Genomic DNA, 17,770 nt, shown 5'->3' on the forward strand with positions numbered 1-17,770 from the left:
TTGATCACTATCGTAAATCTTCGTTCCTTCCTCTACTACCATATCAGCTCTTCAACAGTCTTCTTCAAGTCTAACAACAGTTCTGTCTTCCCATTTTCTACGTGCTGTGCTGTGTTCCAAATATAGATCTTCATAACCCCATTTCTCATCTTAAGGGTTAAGGTTTCAGATGTTAGAAATTGTTTATCTTCTATAGGAAACCACTTTTTCCTACAGCTGTCCTTGCTACCAATTCTTTCTTGTATCTTACTCCCTTACCTACTTTACATCCATAGTTGCAAAATCTGGCCATCACTTCAGGAGTCACCATTCCCCACGTTCAATAATTCAGCCGTTCAGCATGGTCACCTTCTGCGCTGACAGTTACCTCACTTTGTTTATTTTTACACAAAGCATTGGCGAAATAAAACAGACCCGTAAAGTATTTCATGCATCTTACGGTAGGCAACTCAAGTTGCATCATTCCCACCCGTTGCAGGTGGTGTAAGTTGGGTGGTGTACCTTAAGGCCTATGAAATAATTTCTGTGCCAGTTTATTTTGGCTGCCATGTATGTATTATAGGTATTGAGGTACCTCATATTCCGTGGGATTGGACGCCAGACCACTTTCTGAGAGAAATAAACTGTTGTTGTTGTGGTCTTCAGTCCTGAGACTGGTTTGATGCAGCTCTACATGATACTCTATCCTGTGCAAGGTTCTTCATCTCCCATAAACTACTGCAACCTACATCCTTCTGAATCTGCTTAGTGTATTCATCTCTTGGTCTCCCTCTACGATTTTTACCCTCCACGCTAACCTCCAATACTAAATTGGTGATCCCTTGATGCGTCAGAACATGTCCTACCAACCGATCCCTTCTTCTAGTCAAGTTGTGCCACAAATTTCTCTTCTCCCCAATCATATTCAATCCCTCATCATTAGTTATGTGATCTAGCCATCTAATCTTCTTCATTCTTCTGTAGCACCACATTTAGAAAGCTTCTATTCCCTTCTTGTCCAAATTATTTATCGTCTATGTTTCACTTCCATACATGGCTACACTCCATACAAATACTTTCAGAAACGACTTCCTGACACTTAAATCAATACTCGATGTTAACAAATTTCTCTTCTTCAGAAACGCTTTCCTTGCCGTTGTCAGTCTACAATTGATATCCTCTCTACTTTGACCATCATCAGTTATTTTGCTCCCCAAATAGCAAAACTCCTTTACTACTTTAAGTGTCTCATTTCCTAATCTAATTCCTTCAGCATCACCTGACTTAATTAGACTACATTCCATTATCCTCGATTTGCTTTTGTTGATGTTTATCTTATATCCTCCTTTCAAGACACTATCCATTCCGTTCAACTGCTCTTCCAAGTCCTCTGCTGTCTCTGAGAGAATTACAATGTCATCGGCGAACCTCAAAGTTTTTATTTCTTCTCCACGGATTTTAATACCTACTCCGAATTTTTCTTTTGCTTACTTCACTGCTTGCTCAATATACAGATTGAATAACATCGGGGAGAGGCTACACCCTGTCTCACTCCCTTCCCTTTCGTGTCCCTCGACTCTTATAACTGCCATCTGGTGTCTGTACAAATTGTAAATAGCCTTTCGCTCCCTGTATTTTACCCCTGTCACCTTCAGAAGCTGAAAGAGAGTATTCCAATCAACATTGTCAAAAGCTTTCTCTAAGTCGACAAACGCCAGAAACGTAGGTTTGCCTTTCCTTAATCTAGCTTCTAAGATAAGTCGTAGGGTCAGTATTGCCTCACGTGTTCCAGTGTTTCTACGGAAACCAAACTGATCTTCCCCGAGGTCGGCTTCTACTAGTTTTTCCATTCGTCTGTAAAGAATTCGCGTCAGTATTTTGCAGCCGCGACTTATTAAACTGATAGATCGGTAATTTTCGCATCTGTCAACTCCTGCTTTTTTGGGATTGGAATTATTATATTCTTCTTGAAGTCTGAGGGTATTTCGCCTGTCTCATATATCTTGCTCACCAGATGGTAGAGGTTTGTCAGGAATGGCTCTCCCAGGGCTGTCAGTAGTTCTAATGGAATGTTGTCTACTACCGGGGCCTTGTTTCGACTCAGGTCTTTCAGTGATCTGTCAAACTCTTCACGCAGTATCGTATCTTCTATTTCATCTTCATCTCCATTCTCTTCTATTTCCATAATATTGTCCTAAAGTACTTCGCCCTTGTATAGACCCTCTTCTTTGCTTAGAACTGGGTTTCCATCTGAGCTCTTGATATTCATGCAAGTGGTTCTCTTTTCTCCAAAGGTCTCTTTAATTTTCCTGTAGGCAGTATCTATCCTGCCCCTCGTAATATAAGCCTCTGCATCCTTAGATTTGTCCCCTAGCCATCCCTGCTTAGCCATTTTGCACTTCCTGTCAATCTCATTTTTGAGACGTTTGTATTCCTTTTTGCCTGCTTCATTTACCGCATTTTTATATTTCCTCCTTTCATCAATTAAGTTCAATATTTCTTCTGTTACCCAAGGATTTCTAGCAGCCCTTGTCTTTTTACCTTCTTGATCCTCTGCTGCCTTCACTTATTCATCCCTCAAAGCTACCCATTCTTCTTCTGCTGTATTTCCCCATTCCTGTCAACTGTTCCCTTATGCTCTCCTAGAAACTCTGTACAACCTCTGGTTCTTTCAATTTATCCAGGTCCCATCTCTTCAAATTCCTACCTTTTTGCAGTTTCTTCAGTATTAATTTAGAGTTCATAACCAATAGATTGTGTTCAGAGGCCACATCTGCCCCTGGAAATGTCTTATAATTTAAAACCTGGTTCCTAAATCTATCTGAAACCTGTCAGTATCTCCAGGCTTCTTCCATGTATACAACCTTCTATCATGATACTTAAACCAAGTGTTAGCTATGATTAAGTTGTGCTCTGTGCAAAATTCTACCAGGCGGCTTCCTCTTTCATTTCTTCCGCCCAATGCATATTCACGTACTACGTTTCCTTCTCTCCCTTTTCCTACTACCGAATTCCAGTCACCCATGACTATTAAATTTTCGTCTCCCTCCACTATCTGAATAATTTCTTTTATTTCATCATACATTTCTTCAATTTCTTCGTCATCTGCGGAGCTAGTTGGCATATAAACTTGTACTACTGTGGTAGGCTTGGGCTTCGTGTCTATCTTGGCCACAATAATGAGTTCACTATGCTGTTTGTAGTAGCGTAGCCGTACTCCTATTTCTTTTATTCATTATTAAACCTACTCCTGCATTACCCCTATTTGATTTTGTATTTATAACCCTGTATTCGCCTGAACAAAAGTCTTGTTCCTCCTGCCACCGAACTTCACTAATTCCCACTATATCTAAGTTTAACCTATCCACTTCCCTTTTTAAATTTTCTAACCTACCTGCCAGATTAAGGGATCTGACATTCCGCGCTCCGATCCGTAGAACGCCAGTTTTCTTTCTCCTGATAACGACGTCCTCCTGAGTAGTTCCCGCCCGGAGATCCGAATGAGGGACTATTTTACCTCCGGAATATTTTACCCAAGAGGACGCTATCATCATTTAATCATAAAGTAAAGCTGCATGCCCTCGGGAAAAATTACGGCTGTAGTTTCCCCTTGCTTTCAGCCGTTCGCAGTACCAGCACTGCAAGGCCGTTTTGGTTAGTGTTACAAGGCCAGATTAGTCAATCATCCAGACTGTTGCACCTGCAACTACTGAAAAGGCTGCTGCCCCTCTTGAGGAACCACACGTTTGTCTGGCCTCTCAACAGATACCCCTCCGTTGTGGTTGCACCTACGGTACGGCTATCTGTATCGCTGAGGCACGCAAGCCTCCCCACCAGCGGCAAGGTCAATGGTTCATGGGGGGAGGAGAAAAAAACTATGTGCTTAAAACGTGCCACTTTTTTACTATTCAAAGAGGGTAATATTCGCGAAAAGATGATTACAAGAATTTAATGACCTACACATACACTCCTGGAAATTGAAATAAGAACACCGTGAATTCATTGTCCCAGGAAGGGGAAACTTTATTGACACATTCCTGGGGTCAGATACATCACATGATCACACTGACAGAACCACAGGCACATAGACACAGGCAACAGAGCATGCACAATGTCGGCACTAGTACAGTGTATATCCACCTTTCGCAGCAATGCAGGCTGCTATTCTCCCATGGAGACGATCGTAGAGATGCTGGATGTAGTCCTGTGGAACGGCTTGCCATGCCATTTCCACCTGGCGCCTCAGTTGGACCAGCGTTCGTGCTGGACGTGCAGACCGCGTGAGACGACGCTTCAGCCAGTCCCAAACATGCTCAATGGGGGACAGATCCGGAGATCTTGCTGGCCAGGGTAGTTGACTTACACCTTCTAGAGCACGTTGGGTGGCACGGGATACATGCGGACGTGCATTGTCCTGTTGGAACAGCAAGTTCCCTTGCCGGTCTAGGAATGGTAGAACGATGGGTTCGATGACGGTTTGGATGTACCGTGCACTATTCAGTGTCCCCTCGACGATCACCAGTGGTGTACGGCCAGTGTAGGAGATCGCTCCCCACACCATGATGCCGGGTGTTGGCCCTGCGTGCCTCGGTCGTATGCAGTCCTGATCGTGGCGCTCACCTGCACGGCGCCAAACACGCATACGACCATCATTGGCACCAAGGCAGAAGCGACTCTCATCGCTGAAGACGACACGTCTCCATTCGTCCCTCCATTCACGCCTGTCGCGACACCACTGGAGGCGGGCTGCACGATGTTGGGGCGTGAGCGGAAGACGGCCTAACGGTGTGCGGGACCGTAGCCCAGCTTCATGGAGACGGTTGCGAATGGTCCTCGCCGATACCCCAGGAGCAACAGTGTCCCTAATTTGCTGGGAAGTGGCGGTGCGGTCCCCTACGACACTGCGTAGGATCCTACGGTCTTGGCGTGCATCCGTGCGTCGCTGCGGTCCGGTCCCTGGTCGACGGGCACGTGCACCTTCCGCCGACCACTGGCGACAACATCGATGTACTGTGGAGACCTCACGCCCCACGTGTTGAGCAATTCGGCGGTACGTCCACCTGGCCTCCCGCATGCCCACTACACGCCCTCGCTCAAAGTCCGTCAACTGCACATACGGTTCACGTCCACGCTGTCGCGGCATGCTACCAGTGTTAAAGACTGCGATGGAGCTCCGTATGCCACGGCAAACTGGCTGAAACTGACGGCGGCGGTGCACAAATGCTGCGCAGCTAGCGCCATTCGACGGCCAACACCGCGGTTCCTGGTGTGTCCGCTGTGCCGTGCGTGTGATCATTGCTTGTACAGCCCTCTCGCAGTGTCCGGAGCAAGTATGGTGGGTCTGACACACCGGTGTCAATGTGTTCTTTTTTCCATTTCCAGGAGTGTATATGGTCGTTAAGGCGTGGAAAGCCATTTTTACCCCTCGTAGACTTTAATGATTGTGTGAATTTCGATAAATTCGGATTTTGTGGTAGATGATTTTTGCTAAATGCTTCGAGTATATGGAGACGGAATAACGAGATGCATCTACGCCTTAGAGTAATTAGGTATAATGATGGCTAATGTACTCTGAAACTGTTTATCTAAATCAAATGTAAACAAGTGGCTTTGACTGCCAATAAAATATATATTAAGAAAGGGTGAATTTCTCAAGGGAGGAAGTTTCTCATCTGGCGCACCCCTTAACTCCGCTAGTGATAATGGAAAAGAAATTATTTATCACATTTGCTATGAGTTATGTGCCGGAAAGGAGAAAGGAGAGTTGCTAGGAACACTGGATCGTTTTGTAGACAGTGTCAGCATAAAATGTGCCATTCGTAATTACTTTAACCGAGGAATATTCACGTATAGGTGGTTGTGACTATAGGAACAGGGACTAACCCTGTATATTGGTACTGGATTTTTCCAGTAATGTTACTTACATGAATACAGTTTTTGGAAAATGGTGAACATTTTTGACGGGGATATTGTATTGCAGAGCTCCACTCATCTCCATAAGTGGTAACCAGAGAGAAATTAATTTATTATCTTTTCATGATATAAACACATTTCTGTAATTTCTGTAATTTTGTGATGCGAAATTGTGGCGCAGTGGAGATCCCGGGCCGCCTATCAGGTGATACTAAAATTCGCATGGAATTTTCTCGTTATAGTGAGGCAAACAAAACAGAAACTGGGCCGTGGCTGATAACAGGCATATACAGTGGTCCCAGAGTTTGAAGAATTTCCAAGTAGTTCTCGGAGTCAAACACACCGACTCCCCTCTCTCCCGCAAGAGGAAACTTATACCGTTCTCGTCGTCTAATTGTGGCCATTATCACAGCACGATTGCAATCTTATACGGTATTGGCATGGTTTTTATTGGGAGTCATTAATTTTTGGCCAGTGTGATTACATCTAATACAGCACATAGAATACTGAGTTGAGTCGGAGACGCTTTATTTGTCCTAAACATAAATTTGAAAGCCTCACTGCTGAACGAAGATATCTTAACTTGTACGACTCGTGGAAAATAATTTCGTAGTTTATAAAGTGTATGTCAAAGTCAGAGTGCGAATGTTTGCCTCTAGCAGGCAACTCTACCATCCAAAAAGCCTGAGATTCACCTATAACCCCTTCCGCTGCTTCCAAACGAAGTTGTTCCTTCTGATATAAGTTCATGTAGTTAAGATAATGGACTCACATCCTGGAGCAGCTGGGAGCTGGGGCAAATCCGGTGCTCCCCCCCCCCCCCCTCTTTCCTCCGACAAGAACGTCGCTGATTATTTCTCCACTAGACGTCCAGTTAGAGTCTAATCTTTCTTCTTTTTTCTCTTCCTTGTATTAGTATCCTCGAGTGAACCGGAGAGATGGAAAACGGCTTATCCCTGGCTTATGGGTTCACGAATTTGCGTTAGGCAAATATGAGTACTGAGTCGTGTGTTGGAACACAGTTTTAATCTAGTAGCCAGTTTTAGTACAACGAGTCACAGCTACAGTGAATAAGTTTCATTTGGGTTGATATTTACAGATGTAAACATGAGACTTTTCCTCGATGTTTCACATACATGTGAAGAGGCCTTAGCAGTCGTTAGGTCCAGCCCTTACGAAGAAAGATTACAGCATTAGTCAGTTAATATAAGATCCAGTCACGGACACATACAGGAAAAGAAATTATAAGTCCAATAACCGCAATCACGGATCGACTGCGTCTCTATTTAAAAAGCCGGGAAACATTATATACAAATTTCTTGGATTCTGGATCTGCTGACGTATTGCTGAAGTAGTGGCATAACTGATGGTGCTGCCAAAATAATCTGGATACTCTCCAAGCATATTGTTTAAGAAAGTAATTCTTTTGGAAAGGAGCTCTTTATACCAAACTGGCTTCGCAGCCATACTGCCATGGAAGAAGATCTTTCTCATGGGGCTGTCTAATGGCGCCAGTCACAATGACCGAACTAAAAGCCAGGGAGTCACCTCTCCCCCCCCCCCCCCAATTGCCTAAAAAGCTGCAGGATGGGTCAGCACAGCCTTTGGAATCAGTCGTATTTAGAGTGACTCTGGTAAGAATCCGGTCATGCCGCGAGAACACACGACTACTATGATCGCTGAAGTTACGTGGGCATGCCTTCGCGTTAGAATCTTGTTTTCCTCACGATCAACATTATCTACCATCTTTCTTTCAAACTAGTTTGCCATGTTCTTATTATTCAGTTCACCACAGGGGCCGGACAAACATTTTATTCTTATCTGATACATTTGTCTTTTAATTTCATACTACCGCTCGTACGACCTATAATCCGTAGTGTGAAGTTGTGTAGCCCAGTTCTGTAGAGGCTGCCTTGCTTTCCATTCTGTTTAATGGGACGATATGTCTGTGCCTTTCTTTTACCTATTTGTGACTTCCCCTTTTTCTACAGTACTTACTGACTAAAGCAAGTGGATCTCTGATGCTGCCATAATCGGGGAGCCAGAAGATCTTCAGGTAGCATATCACTGACCTGTAGCTAGGAGATGAATTCCTCGTAGCAGTTACGGTGGTTAATCGATAGTCACCACAATGATTGATTCACAGTTTAGCCTGGTTACGCCGGCCGGAGTGGCCGATCGGTTCTAGGCGCTAGAGTCTGGAACCGCGCGACCGCTACGGTCGCAGGTTCGAATCCTGCCTCGGGCATGGATGTGTGTGATGTCCTTAGGTTAGTTAGGTTTAAGTAGTTCTAAATTCTAGGGGACTGATGACCTCAGAAGTTAAGTCCCATAGTGCTCAGAGCCATTTGAACCATTTTTTTTAGTCTGCTTACCTCTTTAGCAGCATGCATATAATCAAGACAATCAACGAAAGGCAATTAGAAGCTGTCTGTTTATACACCATGAAGATTTAAAAAAAACTGAATATTACTTCAACGGCTACAAAAAATTAAATTTGAATTAAAAGAAATTCGCTTTGATTCCACTATAATAAGTGGGACAAATAAATAATGTGTCGAGTTAAAAGATTCGTGTTTATAGGGAAAAGACAACCAATCCGTTCACAGATTTGTTTCGGTGTGAAAGGAGGAACACTGCAGTGTTGTCGTTATTCAGACGCAAGTGGAAAGTGAGGCGAAAAAGTACGTGGTGCGCTGCGACTGCGGCCTAGTTGCGTATATGATGAGAGTCCGCTTCAAAATTCAAGGCGGGGCGTCGGGCGGAACTTTCATTAGGCACTTAGAATTAATATAAAGCCATTCATCAGCCTGCAGCAGTGTTTTCCCTCATACAGCCGTTACCGAGGCAAGAGAAAATTTTATACAGCGCTGATTGTTCTAATCTTAGCAATATACGTATTAAAGCTTTCATCTACAGGGCTGCACGTTGGGTCAGAGCTCTCATAACGGTTAATCCTGTGTTCCTGTTTACCGATAAAAGACCGTAATAAATTATAAAAGCACAACGGCCAGCCCAGCTGCATTTTGCTTGGCCTATCAGGTGTTGGTTAACTATATCAGTTTTAGCATTCATTTTGCCTAGAGCTGAATGAAAGTTCTACACCAGTTGGTCTGCTTAAATATATTTTATTCATTATCAGAAGTCTGGCGATTAATGTCGCTGTGTCGCGTATTTAAAAAATTGTTTAACTCGCCTGACTGGGCAGCATAACATTTGAATGTAGTCAGCACTACTAAAATACAACAGGAGATTTGGGGCTTAGCTAGTTACACCAAATGTGCTGTGTTTGTACGGAATGGATAAGAACTGTACACTAACAACCTTAGAGAAGGCGTTCAGAGGAGTTCTCTGAGTTTGCTGGTACATGGAACATACAATCTGCGACGGCTGCCATGGTAGTCGTCTTTTGCATACCACTTCTCATTATCTTTAATTGTGAGGACGGTAGCACTGATGCGTCCATGTAATTAAGTAATTTCCTTTCTACAGCGATTTTAGGACTCCAGCTTCTAACAGGAAATCGGCTTTATCACACAGTACAGGTATCATTTTGATTTGCTGATAGCCTATTTGGGATTGCCATTTCCAGATTCAGTCATTAGTCGGACATTTCTGTAACCAAATTAATCATATCAGACGACATTTTCGTCTAGCGCTCGGCATTCGATGTCCCTTGCACACCGTCAATTTGTTCGAGTGCTGTGTGGTCTAAACCCAGAATTATCACTATCCCACAGATGAAAATGAGACATGCTTTTAATTTGCCAACATTGCTAATAATAACATTTATCCTCGATAATCGGCTACGGCAATCAATGTTACTACCTTCAGATCTCGAAGGACAGGTTACAGCATATTTCTGAACCCTTTCATGATCCGTGGGAAACATGCTTCCCATTACAATTAACTCGCTCCTAGTCCTTTGGGATTCACAGTTCCCACTTCTGTACGGTGCTACCACTTAGTGAACAGTATAGGGTACTACTTTCAATCGGAAGTCCCCGCCGTTTTTGCTGTACCTTCGCGCGGAGGCATTGTATAGCTGAGTGTTGCTCTGTAGAGGAGCCTTTCAGTGCTATTTGCGTGACATTTTGTGACTGTTTCCCTCAAAGCTATAGTATAAGGTTAATACTTTTGATTTACCCAAATTTATGAAGGAAAACGTAAAATTGGAACGAGGAGAGTTGCAGTTTGAAACAAAAGCAGCAATTTCTGCAGTAAAATGGATGCATAACCGTCCAGTCACTTTCCTGTCCTCAATTCATGTCCCATGAGAAACAGCCACAGTGAAAAGGAAAAACAAGGACGGTATTAGTACAGAGATTTCTTGTCCTGAAGTTGTGGCAGAATACAACAAAATAATGGGTGGTGTCGATAAGTTTGATCAATTACGAGAAAGGTATGCTATTGGCAGACGTTCTGTAAAATAGTGGCACAGAATATTTTATTTCCTGGTGGATGTTGCTGCAGTGAACAGTTTTATCCTGTGGAAAATAAGTAAGAGAGAAAGTGGACAGCATGATCAGCTCACATACAGGATCCATCTAGCCAGACAATTGATCGTTGGCTTCTCATCCCAAAAAAGGCGTGGACAAAAACCTGTCTTTCCGGCAAAAATGGGTTAAGTACCTGAAGGTTTTCGTCATGTGGTTATAGGGGAGCATCAATCCATTTCAAGAAAAAACCTACTGGACGTGCCGTCGTTGTAGTACCAAAGCTGCCGAAAAGATCACTCGCTGTGTTTGTACATATTGTCAAATACCACTTTGCATAGACCCATATTACAGAAAATTTCGTGGCACGTAATTTTGAACAATCATTGTAACAAGAGAAGTAAATATATCAACTAAATATGACATATATTGAAAAAGTTGTTTTTGTCATTTAACTCCAAGGAAGGACAGTGGGAAGAATACTTGACACCTTGTTGTGTGACCTCACTTTCACAATTGGAGCAAATTTGATATTCTGTGTGACAAATACACCTATCTGTTAACTACTATCTGCTCTCCATTCATTAAAAAAACTGCTCAATAATTTTGCCCACGAAAGGGTTAAAATATCAGAGAAAGTGCTCTTTATCATCAATTGGAAGGTAGGTAACAGACTAGAAGACTGATGGAACGGCATGTCAAAAGTAAAACAACTACATACACAGTTATTCTCCACATGGATCTGACTTATGCCACTCATCGAGATCTAAAGATGATAACATTGACTGCCGCAGTCGGTTATCGAGTATAAAGGACATTTTAGCAGTCTGGGCAAGGAACAGTGTATATGGGCATTCTGTTTGTAGTATAATTTAGATTGCTCAGTGATGCTCTATGCCCACTATGTGGCAGATGCGAAGATACCCATTTTTATTGTTCCCTCTTAGATTCTGCACATAGGGTCAATTAACTAAAATCTGCAGCGCAGATATTGCGGATATGGAAAGCGCTACTGATGTGCGGTTTCCACGTAATGGATTGGTAGTCGGGGGCTCATAGCTTTAGGCAATCAACAGATTGTAGTAATACTTAGTAAATACGTTTTTTTGTGCAAACATTCCCTTTTTGAAATGGAACAATGTCTATTGACATTAGGAAAACAAAAGTAGCTAAATTACAATGTCAGTGGTATTTGTTGCAAGATTCTAGTGCGAGTCGTTTACGAGAGATCGTATTTTTTTTTAAAGTCCCATACGGACACTTGTGCAATACCTGTGGTAGCACACACTAAAGAACAAGTGCATCCACTAGTTACGTGGATCCTAACCAGTAACAAGGTAATTGACCATCACAGGTTGTGTTCAAAATGACCATCAGCAGAGGCAATACACACTTCCACTCTGGTATGGAACGACTGCTGTACACGTGTTAGTATTTCAGCGGAGATGTCCGCGCAAGCTGCAGTAATACATAGTTGCGTATCACCGGGTGTAGTTGGTATGTCATTGTAGACAGCGTCTTTCAGCTTTACCCACAGAAAAAAGTCCACAGACGTCAAATACGGGGAACTAGATGGCCAAGGTACAGGTCCCCTACGTCCAACAACGATTTGGAAACAATTCGTGAAGACATGATGTAGTACCTCATGCACTATGACTGGACAACCATTATATTGCTACTACAGTTTCCTCCTAGTCTGCAGAAGAATTTCTTCCAGCATTCGTGGAAGAACTTCTTCTAGCATTCGTGGAAGATGGTCTGTCAGGAGGCTGAGATACTTGTGCACGTTCAGTGTTCCGTCTATGAAAAATGGTCATACGAACTGATGGTTTACTATCCTATACCACAAGTTTACTCTCCATGGACGCTGACGTTCCACCTAAGGAAGCCAACTGGGATTGCCAACAGACCAAGAGTGCATCCATCGGCGGTTTATCTGCCCTTGATTGGTAAACTAGATGCATGATACATTTGGAGTAATCTGTCGTATTGTCCAAGTGCGGAATTTCACACTATTTTCAGAATAGTTTCCATGAGCTCTTGATTTGTGTGGAACATACGTCGGTGGAGAATTCATAGTACGTTTGCCTGACTCGATTGCCCGGGGCCAACGTGCGGAGTAACTGTAACAGCAGCATTAATTTCCTTCTCTTCTGTAGTCACTTGTTTCCTTCTGTTACGTTGTTTAGATGTTAAAAAAATGGCTCTGAGCACTATGGGACTCAACTTCTCAGGTCATTAGTCCCCTAGAACTTAGAACTAGTTAAACCTAACTAACCTAAGGACATCTCACACATCCATGCCCGAGGCAGGATTCGAACCCGCGACCGTAGCGGTCTCGCGGTTCCAGACTGCAGCGCCTAGAACCGCACGGCCACCGTGTCCGACTTGGCTAACAACACGAGTCCCTAATTACCAATCTATTCAGCGAAAGCAGCACGTCAATAGTACTTCACATTTCCGTAATATTTGGGGTGCGATTTTTGTGGTTCACCATGTATACCGTATATTACACACCTTTCTCCATTTTTCTGACACTTTCAAACATCTTGCATCACTTACAAAATTACCATTTATTACTAAATCTGACAGGCAGAATAGTACAGCGTCGATTTTCTTTGTTATATCCACCAAACCGAACTATGCTACCATGTCGTAGTTTCAGCCGAGATATTCCGCAAATGTAATGTGGCGACCGTGGCCCCGTGTGGCCGCTGTCTGTCGCTTTCTCGCACTGCGTTTTCTAGCCAGCGCTAGACGCGCCTCTAGGTAGGATGCGGCTTACTCTAGGAGACCGTGTAATATTCGAGGTACGTGCAAAACGCTTTCTGCGGTCACAGAAAATACAGCGTAACGTACGATCTCACAGATTATACGCGTTAAGGCGAATCTAGGATAGCGCAGGAGGACAGTCGCAGTGAGTCAGCCAGCAATTTATTTCACTCTGACCTTACAAACGTTGCGACTATTGTGTAGATGTACTAAGCTGAATTCAGCCAACTAACCTTTGTTTACGCCAACTAGGATTGAAAATAAAGTAACCCTTTCGACACAACAAATGAACGTCCCATCATTAGTTCTAGCGTTGTTATTCGAAACACGCCTGGATCTGTTTCAACTGACCCTAAACTATAAAAATTGTGAGGTGCTCCACATGATAAATTTAGCTTAAACGGTAAATCAGATAAATTTAGAGGTGGTCGATTGAATTAAATATCTAGTTTTAAAAATGACGAACAACGTAAATTGGAACAATCACACAGAAAATATAGAGAGAGAGATGAACCATAGACTGAATTTTATTACCACGGCACTTAGAATATGCAACTAACGTACTAAGGAGACTCCCTACACTAAATTTGGCCGTCCTGTTCTGGAGTACGGCTGCGCGATGTGGGATTCTTACTCGATAGGATTAATGGAGGATGCCGCAGAAGTTCAAACAAAGGAAGCCCGTTTTATACTATCGCGAAATAGGGGAGACCGTCACCGGTGTGACTGGGGTAGCAATCACTAAAAGAATGGCGTATTTTGTTGAAGCGAGAGCTTTCCACAAAATTTCAGTCACCAAATTTCTCCTCCGAATGTGAAAATATTTTGTTGACTCCGATACACGTAGTGGGAAATGACAATTGTGATAAAAGGAGAGGAATGACAGCTTTCATGATAATATATAAGTGTTTCGAACGTGTAATGCTTGAGAATTATCCCGAAAATCATTCTTTGAAATCCCGGCACTCTCTGCAACTCACATACATATATTAACTGCAGAGTAGTCATGTAAATAAATATATACTTCGTTAGAATTTTGAGTCTTACTGCAGAATGAAAAAATCCTGATCTCACTAAACACGTTTTGGAATCATCTCTAATATAAACTGCCAGTTCTTTTTGTGTGCGCAAACGCAGTGTCCTTGTCAACGCCATTCTGAAATACACTCACATCGCCTACTGGCTGCTGGACCGTCACAGGTGCTTGAAATATGTTTTAAGTGTCCTTGATTTAACACCACACAAACACACACACAGACACACACACACTCACACACATGTATATACAAAGAAATAATTTAAAAATATTAATTTAAAGCTAGGTCACACACACGTGCTCATCTAAGATACTTTTAACAAAGGAAACCCTGCATTTCGATAGCCGTAACTCATCTCTAATAACGCTTTTAGGTGTCTGCGAATGAAAGAAAATGCTGAAATAATCGCTAGTTTTATCTGACTCAGAGCTGTTTATGAAGATTGTATCTGTTCTTTCAGACTTGTCCGAAAGAACAGATCGGTGACCAGGCAGCTCGTTAGAATGAAATTACAATGAAATGAATACCTCTAGCTGCATACAGGGGTTGATGTAAGTCAACGGGGACAGTTGAAAATGTGTGCTCCAACCGAGACTCGAACCCGGGATCTCCAGCTTAACATGGCAGACGCTCTATCCGTCTGAGCCACCGATGACACAGTGTGACTGCAGGGACTTATCTCTGGCAGGCCTCCCGCGAAACCCACATTCCCAAGTATATTCATAGCGGGGGAAAATAAGTTGGTAATGTGGGTCTCACGGGAGGCGTGCCAGAGATAAGTGCCTGCAGTCGCACTAGCCTCTGTGTTCTCGGTGGTTCAGATGGATAGACCGTCTGCATGTAAGCAGGAGATCCCGGGTTCGAGTCCCTGTCAGGGCACAAATATGGTTCAAATGACTCTGAGCAGTATGGGACTTAACATCTGAGGTCATCAGTCCCCTATAACCTAGAACTACTTAAACCTAACTAACCTAAGGACATCACACACATCCATGCCGAGGCAAGATTCGAACCTGCGACCGTAGCGGTCGCGCGGTTCCAGATTGAAGCGCCGATAACCGCTCGGCCACACAGACCGACTGTCAGGGCACACAATTTCAACTGTCCCAGTTGCCTTATATCAACGACTGTACGGGTACTCATTTAATTATAATTTGACACAGAGCTGATCCCAATTTGCCTTGTCCGCTAAAGTGCTGTTGACCCACCAGCATCATCGGAGTTCTGCGCTGTCCGAAGATCCCTCGCAACATAGAGAAGTGTCCTGGTCCTTGGTTTCAGTGTTCATACCGGGATCTCTCCTCCGTAATACTGTCATGAGTTTGTGGAAGGTGATGAAAGTTGACCCAAACACTAAACAGGATAGAAATAACGGCAAACACATCGACATGGACACCATTCAGGAGGTAATAACCCTGTACAGGAGCTGGACAAAAGTATCGAAACACGGCGGAAAACGTATGCTTCAACGTAAATGCAGATGTTAGCCAAGCCTACTAGTTGCACTGTTGTATTTTATCACGAACAGGACTTGTGCAATGTCCTTAGTACGTTTCAAGTGTTAGTCATAGTCAGAACGGTAATCTCTGTGTTATGAGTGCATTATGTAACAGCTAAGTGAATACGGACGTGGGCAAGTTGTTGGTGCTCGTATGGTGGGTGCTTCCGTAACCAATATAGCCGAAGTGTTTGGTGTTTCAAGAGGCAATGGCTCGGAGATTTGTACCGAATACACGGAAAGCGCAAAAACATATCCGTTAAGCACAACACGGACGAAAGGGAATGTTGAGTGATGCTGAGACACAGTCATGTGCAGAAAATTGTGACGAAAAATAAGCGGATGGCAGCTGCAAAAGTCAGTACAGAAATACACTACTGGCCATTAAAATTGCTACACCACTAACATGACGTGCTACAGACACCAAATGTAACCGAGAGGAAATCGATGTTGTGATATGCAAATGATTAGCTTTTCGAAGCATTCACACAAGTTTGGCGCCGATGGCGACACCTACAACGTGCTCATAATGACGAAAGTCTCCAATCGATTTCTCATACACAAGCAGCAGTTGACCGGCGTTGTCTGGTGAAACGTTGTTGTGATGCGTTCCCGACTTTGATAAAGGTCGGATTATAGCCTATCGCGATTACGGTTTATCGTATCGCGACATTGCTGCTCGCGTTGGTCGAGATCCAATGACTGTTAGCAGAATATGAAATCAATGGGATCAAGAGGGTAACACGGAACGTCGTACTGGATCCGAACGGCCTCGTATCACTAGCAGTCGAGAGGAACTTGCAGCCACGTCTCGATCCATGAGTCCACAGATGGGGACGTATGCAAGACGACAACCATTTGCACCAACACTTCGACGACGTTTGCAGCAGCATGGAGTATCAGCTCGGAGACCCTTCACGCTGTATCACAGACAGGAGCGCCTGCGATGGTGTACTCAACGACGAACCTGGGTGCACGAATGGCCAAACGCCATTTTGTCGGATGAATCCAGGTTCTGTTTACAGCATCATGATGATCGCATCCGTGTTTGGCGACATCGCGGTGAATGCACATTGGAAACGTGTATTCGTGTATTCGTCATCGCCCGGGGTGATGGTACCGGGTGCCATTGGTTACACGTCTCAGTCACCTCTTGTTCGCATTGACGGCACTTTGAACAGTGGACGTTACATTTCATATGTGTTACGACCCGTAGCTCTACCATACATTGGATCTCTGAAAAACCTTACATTTCAGCAGGGTAATGCACGACCGCATGTTGCAGGTCCTGTACGGGCCTTTCTGGATACAGAAAATGTTCGGCAGCTGCCCTGGCCAGCACATTCTCCAGATCTCTCACTAACTGGAAACGTCTGGTCAATGGTGGCCGAGCAACTGGCCCCTCACAATACACAATACGCCAGTCACTGCTCTTGATGAACTGTGGTATCGTGTTGAAGCTGCATGGGCAGCTGTACAGGTACACGCCCTCCAACCTCTGTTTGACTCAATGCCCAGGCGTATCAAGGCCGTTATTACGGCCAGAGGTGGTTGGTGTGGGTACTGATTTCTCAGGACCTATGCATCCAAATTGCGTGAAAATGTAATCACATGTCAGTTCTAATATAATATATTTGTCCAATGAATACCCGTTTATCATCTGCATTTCTTCTTGGTGTAGAAATTTTAATGGCCAGTAGTGTATATACAGTACTCCAGAATTCTGTCAGCACTAAAGCACCACGAAGGAAGCTCCAGAAGCTGAGAACTGCAAGGCGAGCTGGAATTCCAAAACCAGTCATCAGTGATGCAAACGTCTTTAACAGGGAAGCGTGCTATCGAAGCCTTAAAACCTGGGCTGTGGCGCAATAGAAGAGTCCCATACGGTCGAATAAGTTTTGTTTCACACTGTTTCCAACTTCTGGTCGAATTTACGAGCCAAGAGTGAAATATGGGTGGATGTGGGGATTTCGGCGATGATTTGGACAGCCATATAGTAGTATTGCATGTCAGACAGATTCATTGGAAGAACTATCAGGACTAACAGTTCATACACGAGGGAGGTCGCTTGCAAAATCATAGTTCCAGCACTACTTCAGTATTGATTCACACAGTGAGAAAGAGGAGATACACAT

Source organism: Schistocerca cancellata, chromosome 1, assembly GCF_023864275.1.
Source record: "Schistocerca cancellata isolate TAMUIC-IGC-003103 chromosome 1, iqSchCanc2.1, whole genome shotgun sequence".
Classification (NCBI taxonomy): Eukaryota; Metazoa; Arthropoda; class Insecta; order Orthoptera; family Acrididae; genus Schistocerca; species Schistocerca cancellata.